The sequence below is a fragment of the Motacilla alba genome, chromosome 1A (assembly GCF_015832195.1).
Source record: "Motacilla alba alba isolate MOTALB_02 chromosome 1A, Motacilla_alba_V1.0_pri, whole genome shotgun sequence".
Lineage (NCBI taxonomy): Eukaryota > Metazoa > Chordata > Aves > Passeriformes > Motacillidae > Motacilla > Motacilla alba.
Genome location: NC_052031.1, coordinates 57,978,363 through 57,999,443, shown reverse-complemented (window position 1 = coordinate 57,999,443; position 21,081 = coordinate 57,978,363). Strand labels below are relative to the sequence as shown.

General features: G+C 43.8%; 1 long non-coding RNA gene across 2 annotated transcripts; it reads right to left on the bottom strand.

Moving 5' to 3' along the window:
- Nucleotides 1-816: 816 nt before the first annotated feature.
- On the bottom strand, nt 817-16,472 carry LOC119708768. Of its 2 annotated transcripts, XR_005259201.1 has the most exons (4): nt 16,347-16,472; nt 15,495-15,634; nt 2,513-2,643; nt 817-1,436 (listed from the first exon to the last, which is right to left on the bottom strand). It is a non-coding gene; the product is annotated as an uncharacterized LOC119708768 (long non-coding RNA). The 2 variants fall into 2 exon arrangements; XR_005259202.1 differs by lacking the exon at nt 15,495-15,634 and having other exon boundaries at nt 16,347-16,469.
- Between the last annotated feature and the right edge of the window lie 4,609 nt (nt 16,473-21,081).

Here is a 21,081-nt window from a genome sequence, read left to right as displayed (position 1 = left end):
CAGAGATAAAGCAAAGTTTATAAAGGACGGCTGGTCACATCACAGAAAAATCTGGTGATATATAAAAGCAAAGAAACTCAAAGTTCAGGAAGCATTTGTTTTCCTCTGAACTTCCCTCCTTCCTCTCTCTCAGCACTCACAAAGCTGGAAATTCGGCCTGAAGGTCCCTTAAACAAATACAGCTCTGTCCTTTACATCACCATACGGTTCACCATCAATGCCATGTTAGGTAAACTGTGAAAGTCGAAACCCAGTTGCTTTGTTCCAGGCCTTCAAATGTACAGAGGTGCTGAAATTTTGCTGAAATAACTGAAATAGGAGTTTCCTGTAATAAGTACCTTGTAGCTTTATGTATCTTATAGTATCATCAAGCACATTCAAATTTACACATGATTTTCTCCCGGCCAAAGTGGAAGCATCTTGGTGCCCTCAAAGCCATATTTCAGCTGACAGGAGAAGCACATCCTCACTGTGAGGGATAGGTCACAGCCTTTCACCTCCCTTCCAGGGACATCACTTACAACTCCACGGAGGCTCATCAGCCTCCTCTGCTCAGATTCCCAAGCCACTAACCTGGGTTGTATTACTAAATTTCAGCTTAAAAGACAGGGTCTGCTTTTGCCTTTGTGTGTGTAGCATGGATGAAACCCCCCACATGAAATGCCACCACACAAAAATCATCATGGGCAGGTGGCAATTTGGGCCTTTCACTTTTTGGTTTGAGCTGTTTGGGTGGGGTTTTTTTTTTGGTTGGGTTTTTTTTTTTGTTTTGTTTTTTTTTTGGGTTTTTTTTTTTTTTTTTGTTGTGTTTTGGTTTTGTTTTGTTTTGTTTTGTTTTTTTTTTTGTTGTTGTTGTTGCTTGTGTAATTATTTTGCCAGTTGTTGGGAAAAGAATACATGAATAGGAGAAAGAGCCCAAGAAGGAGAATGTTATTCCAAGCAATTAATACCATTAGCTCAATACTACCTTTAGCACAGCAGATATTATTTACCTTGTGAGTGCAAGGGTTGGTTTTTGTGACATGTATAATTACATGGGTTGATTGTACAGGACTGTCCCTGAGCTCCAGCATGATTAGTCAGGTGGTTTCTTGTAAGTGCTTTTTGGGTGCCTGGATGAATCACATCAGTCTGTGGTTTGTCATTTCTTGGTATTCTTGTAACACATCTCAGCCAGCAGAATGATTATCCATATTTGTTTGCTTTTGACTTGACATTCCTTTATCAGAAGAGCTTTAGGGAAGTTGGTGGCTTTCTGCAGCTCACAGTCTGAATGGCAAGATGGGGCTCACTCACTGTATTTATTTGTAATGTCTTAGAAACCATAAAAACACCCTGGGGCTTTCACAGACATGCTGGAGGATGCAGTCCCAGCCCTGGGCAACTTTCATTCTCCATCAAGAGCCACATGGTGTGGAAAAGCCATAAGAAAAGCTCTGAAAAAAAGAATAAAAATGACCCCATTAGCTATGGCTTTCCAGAAGGTTGTAGATATCACAGAATCATGGAATGGTGTGGGTTGGAAGGGACTTTAAAGATCATCTCATTCCAACCCACCTACCATGGGTAAGAACATCTTCCACTATCCCAGGTTGCTCTAAACCCTGTCCAACCTGGCCTTGAACACTTCCAGGGATGAGACAGCCACAGCTTCTCTGGGCAACCTGTGTCAAGGCCTCATCACCCTCACAGGGAACAATTTCTTCCTCATAGCCAATCTAAACCTGCTCTCTGTCAGTGTGAAGCCATTGCCCCTTGTCCTGTCACTCCGGGCCCTTGTCAGGAGTCTCTCTCCATCTTTCCTGAGGGCTCCCTTCAGGCACTGGAAGGGCACAATGAGGTCACCCCAAAGCCTTCTTTTCTCCAGGCTGAGCAATCCCAATTCCCTCAGCCTTTCCTCCCAGCAGAGCTGCTCCATCCCTCTGATCCCCTTGGTGCTTCTCCTCTGCACTCTCTTCAGCAGCTCCCTGTCCTTCCTGTGCTGGCCCCTGGGCTGGAGGCAGCCCTGCAGGGGGGTCTCCTCAGAGCTGTGTTCATTGTCCTTTATTTAAAGTGGACCAAGTCAGGACAAGTAGTGAGAGGTCACTGGAGGATGAAACCCTGTATTTAGGTTTTGAAATTTCTATAAAAAGAAAATATGTTTGGTTCAGAGAAGTCCAGTTCACACAGTATGTATTGCAGCCACAGAGGCAGTCCTTTCCTTTAAAATCCTAATTTGAAGCTACCAAATTTGCTCTCCACTTGGATTATTCTGAATACAGCTGTGACAGTATTCAGGACTTGGCCAGCCAGCCAGACTTTCACCTCTGGATGCTTTTCTGATCTCCTATAACTCACTGCTGACAATATTTTTTTTTCCTTTTCAGGAGTGTGGGTGCCTATTAGCTGTTAAAAAGCAATTTACATACCTTAGCTGCACTCAGCCAAGAAGCAGCTAGAGAACCCAACCCAATAAATCACAACAAGGGGAAAACAAAGAGGAGATGCAGAGCGAGGGCAGCAGGACACTCACAGTTTCAGCCTAAAGGAAGGGGAGATGAGTGTTTCCAGCAGTTTCCAAGAAACAGTGCTCCCTTATTCAAACTCTGTCACAGTTCTCTGGCATAGTTTCTGTTATCTGGCCACTCTTATCAGTAGTTTCTCCTGGAACCATAAGAAACCACATAGAACATCTTGTTAAGATGAGAAAACATTCTTTGATTGCTTTTTAGACAGGTTTGCTGCAGGTTTAGCAGAATGAATTTACCTTGTGGATTACAGGAAAGGAGTGAGAATGGGTAAGGCAGCCCTGGTTCAGATCACCTGCAGTCATTGTGGAAGTTCAGCTACAACCTGCGGCCACAGCACACTCAAAACAAATAATGACACTCAGGATTCACCCCCTTTGTGCTGAGGGGAATGTTGGCTCTGGAGCTGTGTGGTAGTAACACAGATAAGCTATCTGGCTGCTGGGAGTTTTATTAGAAGCATCCATCTAATAGGATAATCCCAAACTCAAGCAGCTCCCCCGAGGGTCAGAAGCCACAACTATGCTCAGCCAATACAGAACCACAGGTTTTCTTCACAACAGCTTCCTGTAAAAGTCACACATTTGTCAATACAAAAATCTGCTGGATATTGGAAACAGAGAATGTGGAGAGAGTATGAAATGGAACATAATTTAAAGCAAATAACACAGGGACTACCACCAAGTGTACTACTGGCTTTTATAAACAGCTGAGTGTATATAAAAAACTGGAGTTTTCCTGTTTAAAAGAAGCTGCCACATAATTTTGAGATTGTAATCCTAGTGCCACATATTTTAGGAATGTGAGAAGAGACTTTGCCTCTACTTTGGCATACATCACATGTGAGCTTACTGAAAACCCAAATTCAAACACAGAAATGGACCAGATTAAATACAAAGGGAAAATGACAAATAACTGAAGCCCAAATATTATTTGAGGGCAACCAGTGATAAGAAAATGGAAAGTGAGGGACAGATACCAAATTAATAAAATGTCTTACAACAGAACTCTTTCAGAGGAGTATTAGAAACAGAGCAGACACCAGTTGGAAACAGCAAGTGATGTTGTCTTGCCTGCTTTACTTTCACTGAGCAAAAGAGCAGAGAGTAAACAAAAAGTTCAGGGAGAAAATGCAAAGGTTAGTTCAAAATCCTTTTAGCTTTAAAATTTCAGCAACATATTGGCCTGAAGCTTTAACTCTCTCTGTGTCTCTCTGAGTGGTGCAAAATTCTGTCTCTATTTCCATCAGTGCTTTGTGGGTTGTTCTGGAACTTTGCTCAGCACATGCTTGCCTTTCTAACAAGCAAGGGCAGCGAGAGGATGCACTCCTTGGTAATATTAAAAGAGCAGAAAACCACTCCAGAAACACGTGGCAGGGATGAGTAAGCAAAGCCTTCCTGGTTGTTGATCTGTGATAGACTCAGCAACTTCAGCAGAGGAAATATTTATCTTAGAAGGGTGCACAGCTTCCGTTAGGTTTTCACTCCAGCACTAAAACCTGGTGCTGAAAGCTTTCATGATCAAATGATTTTGTTTCTTTCTTCCTTTGAGTCACAGCAGTGCCTTTTGCTGTGTGCTGTACCTGCTTAAGCAAACAGCCAGTGCTATTTGGTGAACTTCATGGGCCAGGCAGGAAATTTCTCGCAACGGTGCAGTGACAGAGCAAAACATTCACTCCACTGCAAGTTAGCAACATAGATAAATAGCAGAGTAGACTGGCTGGGTCACAGGTAGGAGACCTCCCCTCCTCCAATAAAAGCTGCCTTCCGAGGCTGGGTCCCTGGAATCCTAACAGTGCTGTTAGGCCAAGAGCAGAGATCCTCATGCCTGTGGTATTTGCTCAGAGGGCATGACCACTTTGGGCAAGCCTTTCATGTGAGTCAGCTTTAGTTGATCCATGGGAAAATTCCTTTGTGTTGTCAGGCAGGGTTTGCTCACAGTTTCAAAGGATAATCTGACTGAAAGGAAAATATATCTAAATTTTAGCATATTTTGGTCAGGTCTTTGACTAAACACAGTGCAAAGCAAGGGATGCTCAGTTTTTTTGCAGGCCACTTTTAATGAGGAAAGCCCTCTATAAGGAACATGCAGAAATACTCTACCCTATCTCTGGATTCTACGTCATCTTTGACCACACCAAATGTCCTATGTGCAAATACCGATGAAATAGATTCAGGTAAAAAGTGTAAGTTCCAGTTGTGATGCCTGGAGAAAGTAAAGAGCTAATCCTGCAAACATTTATTAGTTTGGTTACCCTGTGTCTTGTCAGGTTATTCAGTCACTCAAGAAGTGGCAGCAGGATCAGGGCAAAAGCAGGGCAGAACATCTTCCAGTCCCCTTCTGTGTCTCTGCGTGAGGAGCATCCAGAAACCTCCACTGCCCCACTGCTGTGGAAGAGCTGTTCAGCCAAAACTGAGCAGGGGCACTAGAAATCTTTGTGTCATTTTGTTGCCACATGGCTGTGACAGTCAGGCCTCTGTCAGTTGAACCCACTGCCAATAATGTGCAGCATTAATAAGATTGCAGAATGCAGGTCTGCCTCCTTCCAAATGCAGGTCTTTCTCCTTCCTGTACCTGAAGGGATTCTGCAAGAAAGGTGTGAAGAGACTTTTTCCATGGGCATGGAGTGACAGAGCAAGGGGGAATGGATTTAAACTGACAGAGAGTAGGCTTAGATGGGATATTAGGAAGAAATTCTTCCTGTGAGGGTGCTGAGGCCCTGGCACAGGTTGCCCAGAGAAGTTGTGGCTGTCCCATCTATGGAAGTGTTCAAGGCCAGGTTGGACAGGGCTCTGAGCAAGTTGGGAGAGTGACAGGTGTCCCTGCCCATGGTAGGGGGTTGGAACTGGGTGAGCTTTAAGATCACTTCCAACCCAATCCACGATTCTGCAATTCCATAACACACACACACACACACACACACACACACACACACACACACACACACACACACTGCTACATTGTACCTGCAACCTGGCTGAATTCTCCTCTGGTTCAGGTATTGCTTCCCCAAAAAAGCCAGGTTTCATGATGTCTCAAAGACAAGTGCAGTGACTAGAAGGGGTTCATATGTTGGCCAGTGAGAAATCCTGCTCTTCTGGCACAAAGAACTTGAGGAAAATTGCAGGAAATGAAGAGCTTGCAAACTGGATGCATGGCCACAGTAGTTTAGTCACAGACCCCTGGCTAATGTAAATTCTCGTAGCCTTTTGCCTTCAGTGGATGAAACTGTTGTTCTACACCAGCTGAGAAGGGCAATACAGTGCATTGTAATCACTCAGCCATCAGCAGTGTCAAGAAAGAAGTTTCTAATCACACTTTTGGTTTTTTCCAGTGTAAGTTGCCAGTCCTTTTTTTGTGAAGATAACCTTCAAAATGCCTTAACCTCACTGCTGATGAAAGTCTGTCAAGGTGAGCTCTCTGACAGAAATCAGATTAGTCACTGCTCTTGCCTTTACTCACAACAGGCTGTGAATCTTCAAAAAGTATAAACACAAGATCCATAGCCTGAATCACAGTCCAGCCCCAGCATCCTCAGGAAGTGAAGGATCTGGATGCTGCTCTGAAGATGTGTCACAGGTGAGGTGAACCCTGTGAGGAGATTTCTGGTGGCTTGCAAATGCAGAGAGGCAGAGAGAGTAGAGATCCCACTAGATGTCCCTCTGCCCCTTTATGCTCTTGCAGAGTGTTGGCATTATGAACTGTCCCAGCTGTGCTCAGGTGCTGGACCTGGAAAATGGGATGGATAGATTCCTGTTACATGGAGCTTAAGGAAGAAGCAATGCATAAACAGCTGGGAGATGCTTGGACACTGCAGCAATGGAATTCATAAACATTCCTGAATGTGCCCAATGTCTGATGGCTGTCCGTGCAAATAACTACACATTACTCAATTCTGCCACACTTTTTGTTCACAAGAGTCTTACAAAGAAGGAGGAGGAGCCTCTGGTCCTGTAGAGGATGTCCTGGTGGGCACTGAAACTCTCCGTATGATGCAGCCCCTCTGGGGATACATGCTGACTAAAAGCTTCAGTGACTGCTGATATTCTCACCATTTAACAAAGGTTTTATGAAAACCTGTTTCAGCTTCCTGGCTGTTTACAAAGAATTCGTTCTGGCTACAATTTGCATATTTGGTGTCCCCACAGATGTTTGCACAGACCTTGTGAGAGTATGTGTGTGTGTTACTTGCTGCAACATGAAGAACTTGAAAAGTAAATATCAGTACATAACATTCCTCAACACAAGTCACTGGAAAATTTTTTGGAGGTTGTGTGTCATGTACACAGAGGTTTCTACAGGTGCTCCCTATAAACTTGATTGAAAGTCCTTGTTTTACAAAGGCTCCTGTACAACCATGGTCAAGTCCCATGTGCTCAGACCCTCACAGTTGCATGAGGCCAATCAGGGTATTTATTTCATTACCAAATTTTAGAAGACGACTGAATCAGTTCTAAAGTGCACAGACATCTAAACCCCATTGAAAATACTGACAATTAGGCACATAAACACTCTAAAGAGTTGAGGGTTTGGACATTGTATCAGGTGGAAGGGGGCACAATATTCACATTCACAAACAGTAAATTACAATGACAGCTGACATGGTTTTACTCTAGAATTGGGAATAAATTAATTTGCAAACCAGCAGAGGCAAAACCCCCACACTAATAAATGACGTTTGAATCAGATACAGTTTTAGAACAAGGGTAAGGGATTCTGCCCCTCTGTCATGCTCTGCTGAGACCCCCCCTGCAGGGCTGCATACAGCCCTGGGCCATGCAGAGGAAGGACAGGAAGCTGCTGAAGAGAGTGCAGAGGAGAAGCACCAAGGGGATCAGAGGGATGGAGCAGCTCTGCTGGGAGGAAAGGCTGAGGGAATTGGGATTGCTCAGCCTGGAGAAGAGCAGGCTTTGGGGTGACCTCATTGTGCCCTTCCTTCCAGTGCCTGAAGGGAACGCAGAGGAAAGATGGAGAGAGACTCTTGACAAGGGCCTGGAGTGACAGGACAAGGGGCAATGGCTCCAAAGTGACAGAAAGTAGGTAAAGATTGGCTATGAGGAAGAAATTGTTCCCTGTGAGGTTGGTGAGGCCCTGGCACAGGTTGCCCAGAGAAGCAACCATCTTTTAAATGGGATGCAGGCTTTAGACAAGGTGTTTTCTGTGATAATCATTGCTTACCTAATTAATTACTGAAGGGACACATCTCTTCCTGGCAATTTTAAATCACCTGTTGTGCTTTCAATATCTGTTGGAAAATACTTGGATGGGACCATAGTGCCATTATGAAAACACAATAATGTGGCTACTAATACTGCAAACAAGGCTGTGTTACAGGTACTGCTCATCAGGGGAAGAGCAGACTGAGGTCAGAGCTCATGGCAGTACTGCAGCTTCCTCACGAGGGGAAGAGGTGGGGCAGGCCCTGATCTGTGACAAGGGACAGGACCCGAGGGAATGGCTGGAGCTGTGTCACGGGAGGGTCAGGGTGGATATCAGGAAAAGCACCCCAGAGGGTGCTGGGGCACTGAACAGGCTCCCCAGGGATGGTCATGGCCCCAAGGCTGCCAGAGCTCCAGGAGTGTTTGGACAGCGCTCTCAGGGATGCACAGGGTGGGATTGTTGGGTGTCTGTGCAGGGCCAGGGGTTGGACTGCATGATCCTGGTGTGTCCCTGCCAACTCAGAGTATTCTACGATTCTATGATGCCACATTTCATCTCTGATACATATAATAATTTCTGTGTGACATTGTCAGCATTAGAAACTCTGAGTAGTGCACTAAGGTAACTCAAGCCCCCTCACAGGCGTGCTCTGTGTAATTAAAGCTAATGAGTGTTTATAGGTACATGCTTACTAGTACTTTTGATACCAAGGCTAAGAATAATTTGCATATGAGATAGAATCCAGTACTCAAGTTTAGGCCTGTAGAGCACATGACTTTTGCCTTCAGTTTTGAAAGCAGAGATTGCCTTCTGGGGTACCTGGATTGTTTGCATAGAGGGAAAACTAAAAAAGCCACCTGTCTGCCAAAGCCCAGTTTTTTTTGAGACACTGTTTGCACACAGAACAAAGCCCAAGGGCTTTGCTACGAGGCAGAGCCTTGGGTTCCTGGACCCAGTTGTGAAAATGAGACCTGGGAGGCAGGCAAATAGCTGGCAGGACAGGAAATCACGGGGTAGGGAAAATGGCACTATCCCAGCAGCTCTGAAAGAGGCAGAGGAGAAAGCAGCAATGGCATCAGGAGTCTCAATTGCTGAAGAGCTGTAGACAGAATCCTGAGCTTGCCATGCAGCTTTTGACATAGTTTTCTATTACTCAAAATCTCCACAGAACAGCTGTATCCAGCCATCAAAGTACCTGAATACAGGGCACTGTGCCTTCTGCAAGGTCCCTGATCTCACAAAAGCATGTCCTTGCAAACAGAGGCCATTCCACCTGAGTAGAAGAACACAGAGGATATTAGTGCCAAGCTTCTGGCACTAATAAAGAGATTTCTGGAAATCTGGAGCATTTTTCTTTCCCCCTTGCTTTTCACTTAGGTCACAGCTTGGGCTTTTCTAGCAATGGCTGAGAGCCAAATTCCCTAAAACTGCTAGAAAGGCAGTTCTCATACTATTTACAGCATAACTCAAAGCCAGAATTAGCAGATATCTCATGAGTAAGCTCATTCTCATGAGATTTCTGGTCCAACTTTGCACAATGGGGGAGACAGAAGTGTTATGGCAGGACCATCTTAAGCTCCATACAAATATTACACGCCCAGACTGGTGCACTGTGCTTTAAACTGAAGTATTTTAATCAAAGGTGTGCCAGCACCCCAGAAACAGAAAAAGGGAGTTCCCTAATGACACGTTTATCTCATATTCTGGCAGGGAGAGCTTTTCAAAGCCTATGGTCTGTGTGCTGCACACAGATGGGGCCAGGAAACAAAATGTTTACTGGCTGGTTTTGGTGGGGCTGTCCTTTTTCAGGAGCTAGGAGATGTGTTATGGATTTCTCCCACTTTTCCCCAAACAGACCTTCTCCTTTCTCAAGGTGAATTATTAATTATTGGGCCATGAGGAAAAAGAAGACACATCCCAGGAAGGTCAGGCTCTTGGGCTTCTGAGGATCCTTCTGCTTTGAACTCAGAGGTGACAGGAGCTGGGATGAGAAGCTTCAAGATGTGGGTGTTTGCTGCATGTGTCCTACTGTAAAAACTCCAGTGCAAAGGTAACTTAAAAAAACCAATGCACCTGGAGTGTTCAGGGGCACCAGAAATGAGTATTTCAGAGCCTCATGGTGCCTTGTGTTGCACTCGAGGCCCAAATAAACACATTTTATGGGTTTGGACCAATGTGCTCGTCCCTCTTCTAGTTTCTGGATTTGCAGATTGGTGTCTGCATTTAGTTTCAATTTATTGTCAGGTAGCAAAAGTGAAAACCACACAATTATTCTGGGTGAACTCCCCATCTAAATTATCACCTCATTTACTCTGAAAACACAAGGTAAACCTCAAGTCATAGGAGCATCTTCTTGCTAAGCAGCTATTTATTTGATGATTCAACAACACTTGAGGTTCTCATGTCAAACTTTAAAGCAATTAAAAATTATGATTTATGAACTAAAGTGGTATGGAAACCGTATGTCAAGAGATACAGGGAGCCTCACAGGTCTTCCTCAACAGCAGCAGCAGGACTTAAATTTATTTTGGTGTGTTTAGACTTTGGATTTAGCTTTTAAATTTGGCTCAGTGAACGGTCCTTTTCTGTTACTGTTTCTGTTAGAAAGGAAGATCTGTTCCTATGCATACTAGAAGCAAGGCCAAAATTCTTTTTTTAAATATATATTTAAGAGCAGGATCGAACCACTATTTATTTATACACCAATTAAGAAGTTACATCCTTACAGCTGGGAAAATGCTGTCAGACCAAATTTGTTACGTACTGTACATTTTATTTTTGGAGCAGAGAGCTAAGAGTAAGTTGAGAGATTTTTTTTTTTTCCCAGCAGAAAAGATATAGTTAATGTCTTCAGGCATTCCTGGAATTAGATCAAGTTTTGAACTGGAGACAAAATCAGTGTCTCACATCATGAAAAACAATGAACAAAAAAAAAGAGAACAGAATATATATATAAAAAAGAATATCAAAATCTGTGTAATTATATTAGTTAGACTAATATTAACAGCAATTAATGTCACTGTTATTTATTGATCAATGCCTATTGCAATTGCCATTTGGGAATCAATTCCCAAGAAGTTGTGGCTGCTCTATCCCTGGAATTGTCCAAGGCCAGGTTGAATGGGGTTCTGAGCAACCTGGGATAGTGGCAGGTGTCCCTGCCCATGGCAGGGGGTTGGAACTGGATGATCCTTAAGGTCCCTTCCAACCAAAACCATTCGATGATTCCATGGTATCTGTGGTTTCAAGAAAATTGTGGTATTTTTTCAGCAAATTCTTATTCACCATTTCCAGCACATCAGTCCCACTTCTCCATCTTGCTCATGCTTGGTCTTCACAGCAAACAGCTCTGTGAGCTTTTTATGGCAAAGCTTTTCTGCTTCAGGGTAAATTCTACCCAAATCCTGCAGAACAGTTCCGTGAAGCAGCTGGAATGAACATTTGTGATTTGCTTTAGAAACCTAACTGCAGGATTTACATTCCTCAGGGAACAGGGACATTAGCTCTGATGACATTTTTTCCAGTAAACTGGCTGGAAGTTCAAATATTTGCAGCAAAATATTTCTGTTGACCACTGAGATATGTATGGATCACAACAGTGATGAGATAACTTCCAGGGCTAGTCAGGAAACAAGGATTCCATTCCACACCTAAGAAAAAACTGACACCACTGAGAAAAGTATTACTCAACAAAAGCTGAAATTTCATGAAGTTCCATGATCACCATTTGCAAGTCAATTGAATGAAGGTTCATAAATTAAATTACTTCTTTTATCTCAGTTAATCTTACTGGATATAACACTCAAATTATGCTTTTTAATTCCATTCCGGAAGAAGTTTTCTCCATCTGAAACACCTGCCTCTTTCAGCAGATCTCTCTTGAGCTCAGAACATGAAGAGAGGTAGCTCAAGAAATGATTCCTACAGTCTATTTTCTGTAATAATGCAGAATAATACAGAAAACATTCTTTTTCTTTGAAAAGAAAATTTTAAAAGCAAACAATTATTTAATTTTCTAGTTCGCTCAGACAGAATAACCCCAAACAACCAAAAACCCAAAGAAATGGTCAAAACAGCTGGATCTAGAAACTCCACAAACCTTTTGCACCCTGAGATCAAAGCAGCATCCAAAAGGATTTGGCATCAAGGGCATTCCATGGTTTGGGAGTACCTCATGTATGAGCAAGTGCTCAGGGGGAGGGATGCCTAAAGCTTTTTATAAGATCTACAATAAACCCATGTAAACTCACTCTCTAGCTCTGATTTCATTCACTGATACATTGGGCCATCATATAAAGAACTTGATGCAGTAAAATTCTGAGGAACTCCCAAATTACTGTCTGGGACCTGTTAGAACTGGAGAAACTTGACAAAAATAAGAACACCTTTCATTTTCCTCAGGCACTGATGCTGAGAAGGGAAAACTTTTCGCCAAGGACAGACAGCAGGACTTTTCAGATCATCCTGTGCTCCATCAAAAACAAGTCCTGCAGGAAGATCTGTGTGTAAACAATGTGCTAGTCTGTAAAAAGAAGGTAATATACCTGAAAATGTCTGTATAGTGAAATACTATGCATCTTGGGTAGTTTTTGTTATTCCCACAGCAAAAACAGCTCATCCTGTCTTTTTCATTAAAGAAGGAATATTTTTGTAATGCAAAAGCTTCTTACAAAATTACATGTTTGGGATTGAAACTTCTAGAAATTAACTTTTTCCCAGACTAAGATGGGAAAATATCCTTCTCAGAAAGAAAGGTGTTTTGAAAAGCTGTAAGCATCTGAAATAAATATGTTTTGACAGATCGTAATTTTTAATGTCAGCAGACCCAAAAGATGCTTGCGACAATCAGGATGAAAGAACTGTGCAATGAAGGTTTATTACAGCACACTTTTTTTCTTTTTTGAATTTCCACAAGTTGCTTGCTTTGGCATCTGAGAAAGGCCTTATGGCACACATATCCTAGCTCCTGCTACTTTTTTTCAAAATATTATATTTCTTTTTCAGGAAGAATGAGCTGCTGGTGTGAGGAGGAAGAGGAAGGTGAGCAGGCTGATTGGGTTCTGTCCATGTCACTTGGACTCTTAAGTTCTGGTCAGTTTTGGATGTTATTTTGTTTTGTCAGTGCCAGACATTTCTGTTTATCAGTTTGATTGAAATTAACCCATGTGGTCCTTAACCTACCAAATACCTCTGTGCTGGAGTCCAGGGACAGTGAGAAACCCAAAATGCTCAAAAACTTGCTCATTAATTTCTCTCAAAGCTGAGCACTGCTCTGAGCAGGAGTTTGTCTCTGCTGGTCTGCTGGGAGAGACAAGAATGTGTAGTTTGTGATCTGATATCTCATATGGAAGCAGCAGAGGAGTTGCTTAAATATCCCAGCCTCTAATGTGTTGAATGGGCACCGAGGCTGCTCATTCCCTGCCATCTGTTAAGTGAGGATTCAGAGCACTATGGAGTTCTTTCAGCCTGACAGATCCAAAGATACTTTCATCTGGGAGAAAAGTGCCCTCAAGGGGAAAATGGCAGGAGATAAACCTTCTGCTAAGACTGTGCTTGCTGGCATCGTGGCCATCATTCAGAAGCACTGAAGAGAAGTGGGATTAGAGCAAAAACTGCTGATGTGTTTTGAATGAGACCTATGCAAGACCGTTGGTCAAGTAGTTCTCTAAATCTGCATCTATTCCAGGTGCATGCCATGATTGGTCTCCACAGGGGGTAGGGATGAGCCAAAGGGAAGCAGATCACAGAGTCTGCTTTTGGCATCCCCGCATTTTGGTTGCACAGCCACACATGAGCATGACCTTAGGCTGCCATATGGATGGGGCATCCTTGTGAGGTAGATTTTTCACAGCCTGGGTGGGCAAATGGAGCACCAGGAAAGAATGCCAGCGCAGGAAGCCAAGGGCTTGCTCAGCCCAGAGTGTCTTCAGAGGTGGCTGCTTCCATCCTTGGCCCAAGAGGACAAACCCTGGGCAAGCAAAGCATGCCTGAAGCTGCCTGGGAGACAGAATGGGTTCCTTGTGTCCATTCCACCATTTCCAGTGAAGGGTTGTGGGAGCAGCAGAACAATGTCACCTCTGCCCCCACCAGCTGCTTGCCAGAGGCAAATGCACACTCCTGGGGTTCAGCTGCCTGTGCCCCAGCCCAGCCCAGCTGTGGTGCAGCTGTGTGACCTTGGATCTGGCTGCTGGGAAAGAGTTGGGAAAAGACTCACTGGGAGACTCTCCTCTTCCCTTGGGAGCCACCCTTAAGACCCTCAGCTTTGGTGTTTGCATGAACTACAAAGCAGCTGTGCCTGTGCCTGGCCATGCACCTCACTGATGCACACCAGGGTCTTGCCTCATTCCTCCAAATTTTTCTGGCCATCACTGACCAGATGGCTGCTCCTGCTCACTGACACTCAGGTCCTGTGATACTTTTTCATTCAGGTGCTGCAGGGCTGCACCCTGGTTGGTGAGACACCACCCTGCCCACTCCATTGGTTCCCAGATTACCTCTCCATGGGGAGCATCATTCAACTCCCAGCTGTAGCTTCCTGCTCCATCACACCAGTAAATGGTGAGCACTCAGGAGAGGGAATAGCTAAACCATGGTTATTTATCACTGCTTTAAATTTATCACTGAATTTAGGGAGCTGTTTCTGATGCTTGGTAACCAGAAGAGAACCACTGTGCATTCATTACGGGTGGGAAAGGCTTGTGCATTTGTTTTTACTGTCAGGAAAATATTACCCCCATAATCTCCAGAGATGTGTCCCGCTTATCCTCACATGACTTAAAAACCGGAAAATTCATCATTTCCTAGAAAGACTATCATACAACCTAAAACATTCTTAGCATTAGGAAATACTAAGAAAAAAAATTTCTGGGAGGAAAAACTTTCAATCGGAAGCCTGTGAATTGAGCCGCTGACCAAGTAAGAGATTCTATGCTTAGCTGGGAAATATTTTTTTGCCTTTAAAACCATGGACCACTGGAAGTGGGACCACAAAAATCCCAGAGAAACCAACCAACCAACATGTTCCAGGGACCAGCTTCCCCAGTGCCAAAAGCACAAAGACCACCAAAAGCCAGAGTAACCAGGACACCTGAGTTGACATGTCTGTACATTCCCACCCAATGGAAAACTCCCCATGGCTCATGAGCAGCCTGGGGATCCCCATGGATCTGCCTGTTGCCTCATGGTTTGTTGCAATTACAGTAAAGCTGCTAAGGAAGATTCCATGATTGTCCACAAAGACAGTTTGCTGTTCATAGAGAGCTATCTTCATGTAATTCATGGAGACCTGATCTCCAATGATTTCTTCCGTGGTTTGACGCACATAAAAGGTCACTATAATATAAAAAGAATAAAGTTCCATGTGTATGGAAAATCACACTATGAAAAGCCAGTGTACATAAAGAAGACAGAAGAATCCTGCAACTTTATTGGAATAAAGGGAGAGAGTCCACCGGGACACACCCACGGGGTTTTCTCTCTCTCGGTTTTGGAGGGCGCAGCCTCCTTTTACCCTGAGCTCCCGGCTGCATGTTGCCCTCTTCCTTTCCCCACTGGTTGAGGTACTAGGCTGAGGTACTTTCCCCACTGGCTGAGGTACTACAGCCTTCCCAAACCACCTGCAACATATCCCCCCTTGAACCTGTCATTTTAGCCCAAAGTTCAGGAACTCAGGCTTTTGTGGCCCCATTTGTCTGCTTCAGGAGTAAAACTGTCTGGGTTCTGTAACAAACCTGCCGCTTGAAGTTGGTAGAGACATTAAGACCCATTTCAAAGACGTTAACACTCATACCTTCACCCATGGAATTGTTTGTGAAGACATTAGCTCACCTCTCCTTTCACATGCAACCACTTGTTTTCTTTTTTCAGTGACCACTCCAACATGACATGGTTGTTCTTTAATATCCTTCCCCTTTTAAGGCTATAGATTTATTACCTCCTACTGGCACAGTATTTTTTAAGCAGTATTACTGAAAGAAGCAGAGAGAAAGATTTATTTTAAAGGCAGTGCAGTGCCTGCCTGGAAGACCCTTTCCCAATCCCGATCCAAGTGTGGGAGGGTATGTTTCTTTAAGGCTGGTTGTGTGTTCATGTAACAAGGCAAGTGCATACGTGAAACGAGCTTCTCCTGAAGCTTTAAGTCTGCAGGGAATTTTCTAATGATTGTTTTTAGTTAATAGGCACAAGTTGTTAGCCTGAGCTGGGAAAGCCTTTTTTTTTTGAGTGAGCCAATTCCACCCCCTCTTTTTTTTTTTTTTTTTTTTTTTTTTTTTTGTCATGGATTTAGTTCCCACAGCTAATGCACCTAATAATGAGACCGGGCAAGCGAATGCCAGCGTAATGATATGGAGCTTGTTTGGCCCTGACAAAGAACACAGAGCGGCTGCATGGCCTAAACGACAGGCCAAGCGCCCTATTCATCCCAAAGGATCTCTCGCCATGCGTGCCACTGAACGCCACAGAGGGAAGGCCGCACCTCAGGGCGGGCGAGGTGTCCGGCAGGCCCCACACTGCCCCCCACGGTGCCCCCGGAGCCCCCGGCGCCGAGCCTGTCACTAAGTGAGCGGTGAAACACAGAAACAGTCGAGGGTTAAGCCCTTGGCTGAATATTTTAATTGCTGTTTCGTAACACACATACGCACCCGCCAGTTAGAGAGAGGGAAAACATCCTTTAAAACTTACCAGACAGGTTACAAGGACCTCACTCAGCCGCGGCTCCCTCAGCTCCGGTGGACAGCAGGGGGTGGTGGTCTGTCTTTCTAACCGGCATTTTCCCCTCAGCGGTTTCCCTCTGCCCTTCCCCTCCTCTTGCAAGCTGAGTTAATAAACACCTAGCAGCTTACTCCGTGGCGTCTGTGTGCAAACAGCTCCCACAGAGCCAGGGAAAACTGTCCCTGCAGGAATTCCATTAGAGCCTTTTCCACCTTGGCCTCCCAGAGCACGGCACAAAGGAAGGTGGTGTTCTCGCATTCAGTCCATGGGACGGAGCAGGCCAGCCCAGATCACTTCCCATCGTTCACGTCCCACCAGTTCAGTCACTGACCCTCTATTTCTGTGGCTTGGCTCCCATTTTCCTCTTGTCACAGCCCACCAAATCCTCCTCAACTCAGGGAGCTCCGAGCGTGAGAGGAGAGCAGGTTAAAATTGCTGTGGACATGAGAGACATTGGGGTGGGATAGGGCTGGCAGCAGATGGAAGCTCAGTGGTGTCCTAGAAGACTCCACTAGGACTCCTCTTTAACAGGGATCAAAACAGAGGAAATTATGGGCTAAGCCTTGAGGATTGTCTTAGGTTACAAAGATTTCTTTTTAAGTAGCTCTATGGATAAGTAATTTGAGAGAAACCATTTATTTTAATGTATTTTACCTCTTAGAGAATATCTGCCAGGAAATGTTCAGATTCTCACTACTTTACAAAAATATCCAGCACTGAGGAGATTTTTTCATAATTTACGTAATATTGCATTGTTTTAAACAGATTTCTCTTTTCTAGAGGAAATAATTTGCTTTGGTGTTACTGAGCCTATGACGTGTTCCTTGTCCTGAGCTGGATGACCATGAATTCCAGTATCCATATGTGGAAATACTGACCCATCCAAGGCTGAAATGTGTATAGGCCAGTTGTTGGTGATAAATAAACTCTGAATGCTCACAGAAAGCTGACCTGAGGGTCATGCATTAGTATGGCTGGAGCAAATTCCAGTATGGATTTTAATGAATTCTCATGGAGAAATGTTTGCAGAACCAGTTTGATCTGAAAGTCTCTGATGAGATGCTTCCATGTACATTCAGTACTTGACATACTGGCAGGACATCCATAAAACTGCCTTCCACATTCTTTATGATCTTGTTATCAGGCACAGGGGAGATGCCATTACACAGATACATCTTCTTTGCTTCCCTCAAAAGAAAATTACTAACCCAGCTTTGCCTATGGTTATGACAGGCAGGGAGGTGGCACATGAGGTTATGGATTCTGCTTTGCTACTGAAGACTCTAGAAAGAAACTCTCAAGAATCAATAGTCTGGGTTAGAGGTAGCATTGAGGTGTAGCATTATTATTTTTTTTTTTTTAATCAGAGCCTTTTACTGTACTCTATAAAAACCCCATTAGCATTTTCTTTTCAGATGCTCTGCTGCACCACAGCTGCTGTGACTCTGCAGTCAGGAAAGCATAACTGGTGGGACTGCAATTCAGGAAAGAAGCTGAAAAGAGAGAAGGAAAAAAAATAAGGTTTTCTAAGACAGCTTGAAGAAAGCATGCCAATTAAATTTTTAAAGAGAGACAGAGGGTAGGAAGAAAAAAAAAAAAGGAGCTAAAAATCTGGAAGAACCTGAGGAAAGTTGGGGAGGGGAGAGGGGAAGGAGCACAAGAGAACTATAGAAGTGAGAAACAGGATGAAGGATGAAGTGAGAAAAGTTAAGACATTGTGCAGGAGCAGCACACAGATTGAAGCTATTTACTGAAGGAGAAGAAGGAAAGGAGGACCAGAAGAGGACATATGATGATACAAGGAAAGAAGTCCTTACAAGAAAAGAAGGGAATCCACACAGAAACAAGAGAGAAAGCAAAGAGGAATGTGACCAGGACAAGAAACCTTTCTTAGAGCAGTGCTGTGTGACTGAGCAGGAAGGCAGGGAACAAGTGAGACAGGATGTATGTACAAGTGAGACAGGATGTGGGACACATTTTCCCATTGTTCCCTCCAACAAGCATTTGAATTTCACTGCAGGCAATGGCTTTGCACTTGGTGGGGAGCCTCGAGCCTCACATCCCACTGGTGGGGGTAGAAACACCCGTTCACCAGCTCAGGTGCAGTGAGGAGCTCTCTGGAACCATCACAGAACCTCCAAGGAAAAGTGTCTCCAGGTGGGGCAGGGTCAGCCTGCAAGCCTTGGATGTTCACTGCACCTCTTATTGCAGTGCTGTGTGTTCCACGTAGATGTGATACCATCCAGCCCCTCAGAGAGTAATTCTTAGCACAGTGGCTGTGCTGTGACATCATTTAAAGCCCAGGATTCAAGTTGTATTTCCTACAAATGACATTTCTGAGGCTCCCTTGCATTTCGCACCCAACTCAGTTTAATCACATCCTGGGATAAGAGAAAGGGGAGCACCTTCTGTGCTCTCTGTGCCTGTCTCAGAGATCCTCTGTGTAACAGCTGCTCTGGAAACCTCTCTTCTGGCCAAGGAGAGAAAAAAGTCTTAGGAACAGATTAAAGGTATTGTGGGCACTAGAGGCACAGCCAAACACCCACAGAATTTCTCAGGAACACCTCAGCTGCCTCGGTGCTTTCCTAGTGCCTGTCTTCATCCTAAGGTACCTACCTACATGCCTTTGAAAAGTTGGCCTTAAGCCCCTTATCCTTATAAAAGTATTTCCCCTGGAATAAATGACAGGCAATTAGTTTAAGAATGAGGCACTCCCTTTTAAATCCAGTACGAACAGTGAAAGTAGATCAATCACCACAAGACCAGTGACTCCAGATAGATATTTTGCCAAAGTAAATCATAAGAATATAATTTTTAAGCTGCCTATGTTAATGCATGGATAAAATGTTTAAATCCTATTACAGAAGTTTTTTAAATATAGTTCTCACTTAGCAACTATTTTCCAAAATAAAGGTACTAATGTCAAAATTAAGGTCTGTTGAAAAAGAGGTTTTCTGAAAGCTGATGATGCATCCTTAGATACAGATGTGAATGAACAATTAGAGGTTAAAAATACTAAAAATCTTATAATATTTTAAAAACCAAACATAAAATATATCAGATAGCTGGGGCAAGGAAGAAGGTTCCTTCACAAGTACAATGGTTCTTCATTATAAAGTGCTTGACCAACCACTTTCAAAGATATCAAATCAGAGAGGTAAAATGTGATAATCCCCACAGAGATGATTTTCATGTCTTTCTCAATACATTCCTGTCTATTAATGCTCATTGACAAAGATTCTCAATGACCACCAGTTATAGAAAAAACCTTTCCGGCTAATTCAAGCATTCGGGGATGAATAACTGCTGGGGAGGAATGAAATCCATTAACAAATGAGGACAAGAAAGAGGAAGTTCAAAAGAGCAACAATGAACTCCTTTTCAAAATGTATCATCAGGACAATAAGCTGGAGTTCTCCGAGAAGGACCGAGTATCCTGTGAATATAAACTGTTGGTAAATGGCAGGAAAGAGACCTCCTGGCACTTGTGAACATGCAAGAAACATCTGGTGCTGGCCATAGTCATCCCAAGCCTCAGCTGACACACGGAGCATAGTGACACCCTGCACTTCAGATGGCAAGTAGCCAGGGAACATTTCAAAATTAGAGGATGAGAAGTTGCAGGATATGTCTCTGGATTTTAGTCTGTCATGTGCTTATCCAGTGAAATAATAATTAAAAAAAAATCAGTCGATCAATCAATCAAATCTTCAATTTTGCTGAAAATTGAATGATTTTGACTAGAAAGAAAACCCAGTGAAATCTGTTGAGATTTATTTACCTTGCTGTAATTTTAATCTTTTTGGCTACACAAAAAAAACCAAACCCTGATGCTGATTTACATCTTCTGAGGTACCAGCTCCATTTCTAGAAGGTGTTCAAAAAAATAGCAAAATGCTCAGAGTGGGAGGAGTCTAATGGGTTGATTTGGGTTTGGTTGCATTTCAGGAGTGCCCAAGGAGGCAGAGGAGGAAAACTGGTGCTGCAATATGAGTTGTGAGTCTCTCCACACTAGGAGAAGGACAGGTGAATAACTGAGGAGAGAGGGAAATAGTCAAAAGAGGCAGTGCTGTTGAAAACAGATAGGAAATAAAATAACTTTGTTTAGAAACATGTTTTCTTCAATCAAGCCCTTTCCACAGTTTATTTTGACAGATTATATTACAGCACACCATACAGATGATCACAATAGTATCTTCTGGCCTTGCATCATGACCACAAGACTTTTAGCCCTGTTGCTGGGAATGGCATCCTCAGGTGACAATCCCTGACAACCACACCTCCCAGACCCACACACTGAAAGCTCTTGTGAAGGAACAGAAAACTAGGAGGTCTCCCAGAGGAGGCCTCCTCTGAGGAGAATACCTACGCCATAAACTTCATGGTGGGTGCAGAAGACATAGAGGCAAGGGTCGAAAGACCCCGTGCTTGGTGGCCCAGCTTTCAGCTCCCTGTAGTGACACCAGGGACCTGTACCTATTGACATTACTGCAGTTTGAGCAATTAGGACTCTCAAAAGAACATTCCTTCCCATTCCTTGAGCTGTTGCCAAGATTTTCTTCCTGCTGTTAGAAAGGCAAGGAGCATCACCAGTGTAAAGCATGTGCCAAGCAAGAGAGAAACCAGACTTCTTAGGTTCAGTCTTTGCACTCAGAAAATAGGACAGCTGCAGAGGCTCAGCAGTAAGATGTGGTGTGAGCTGTGG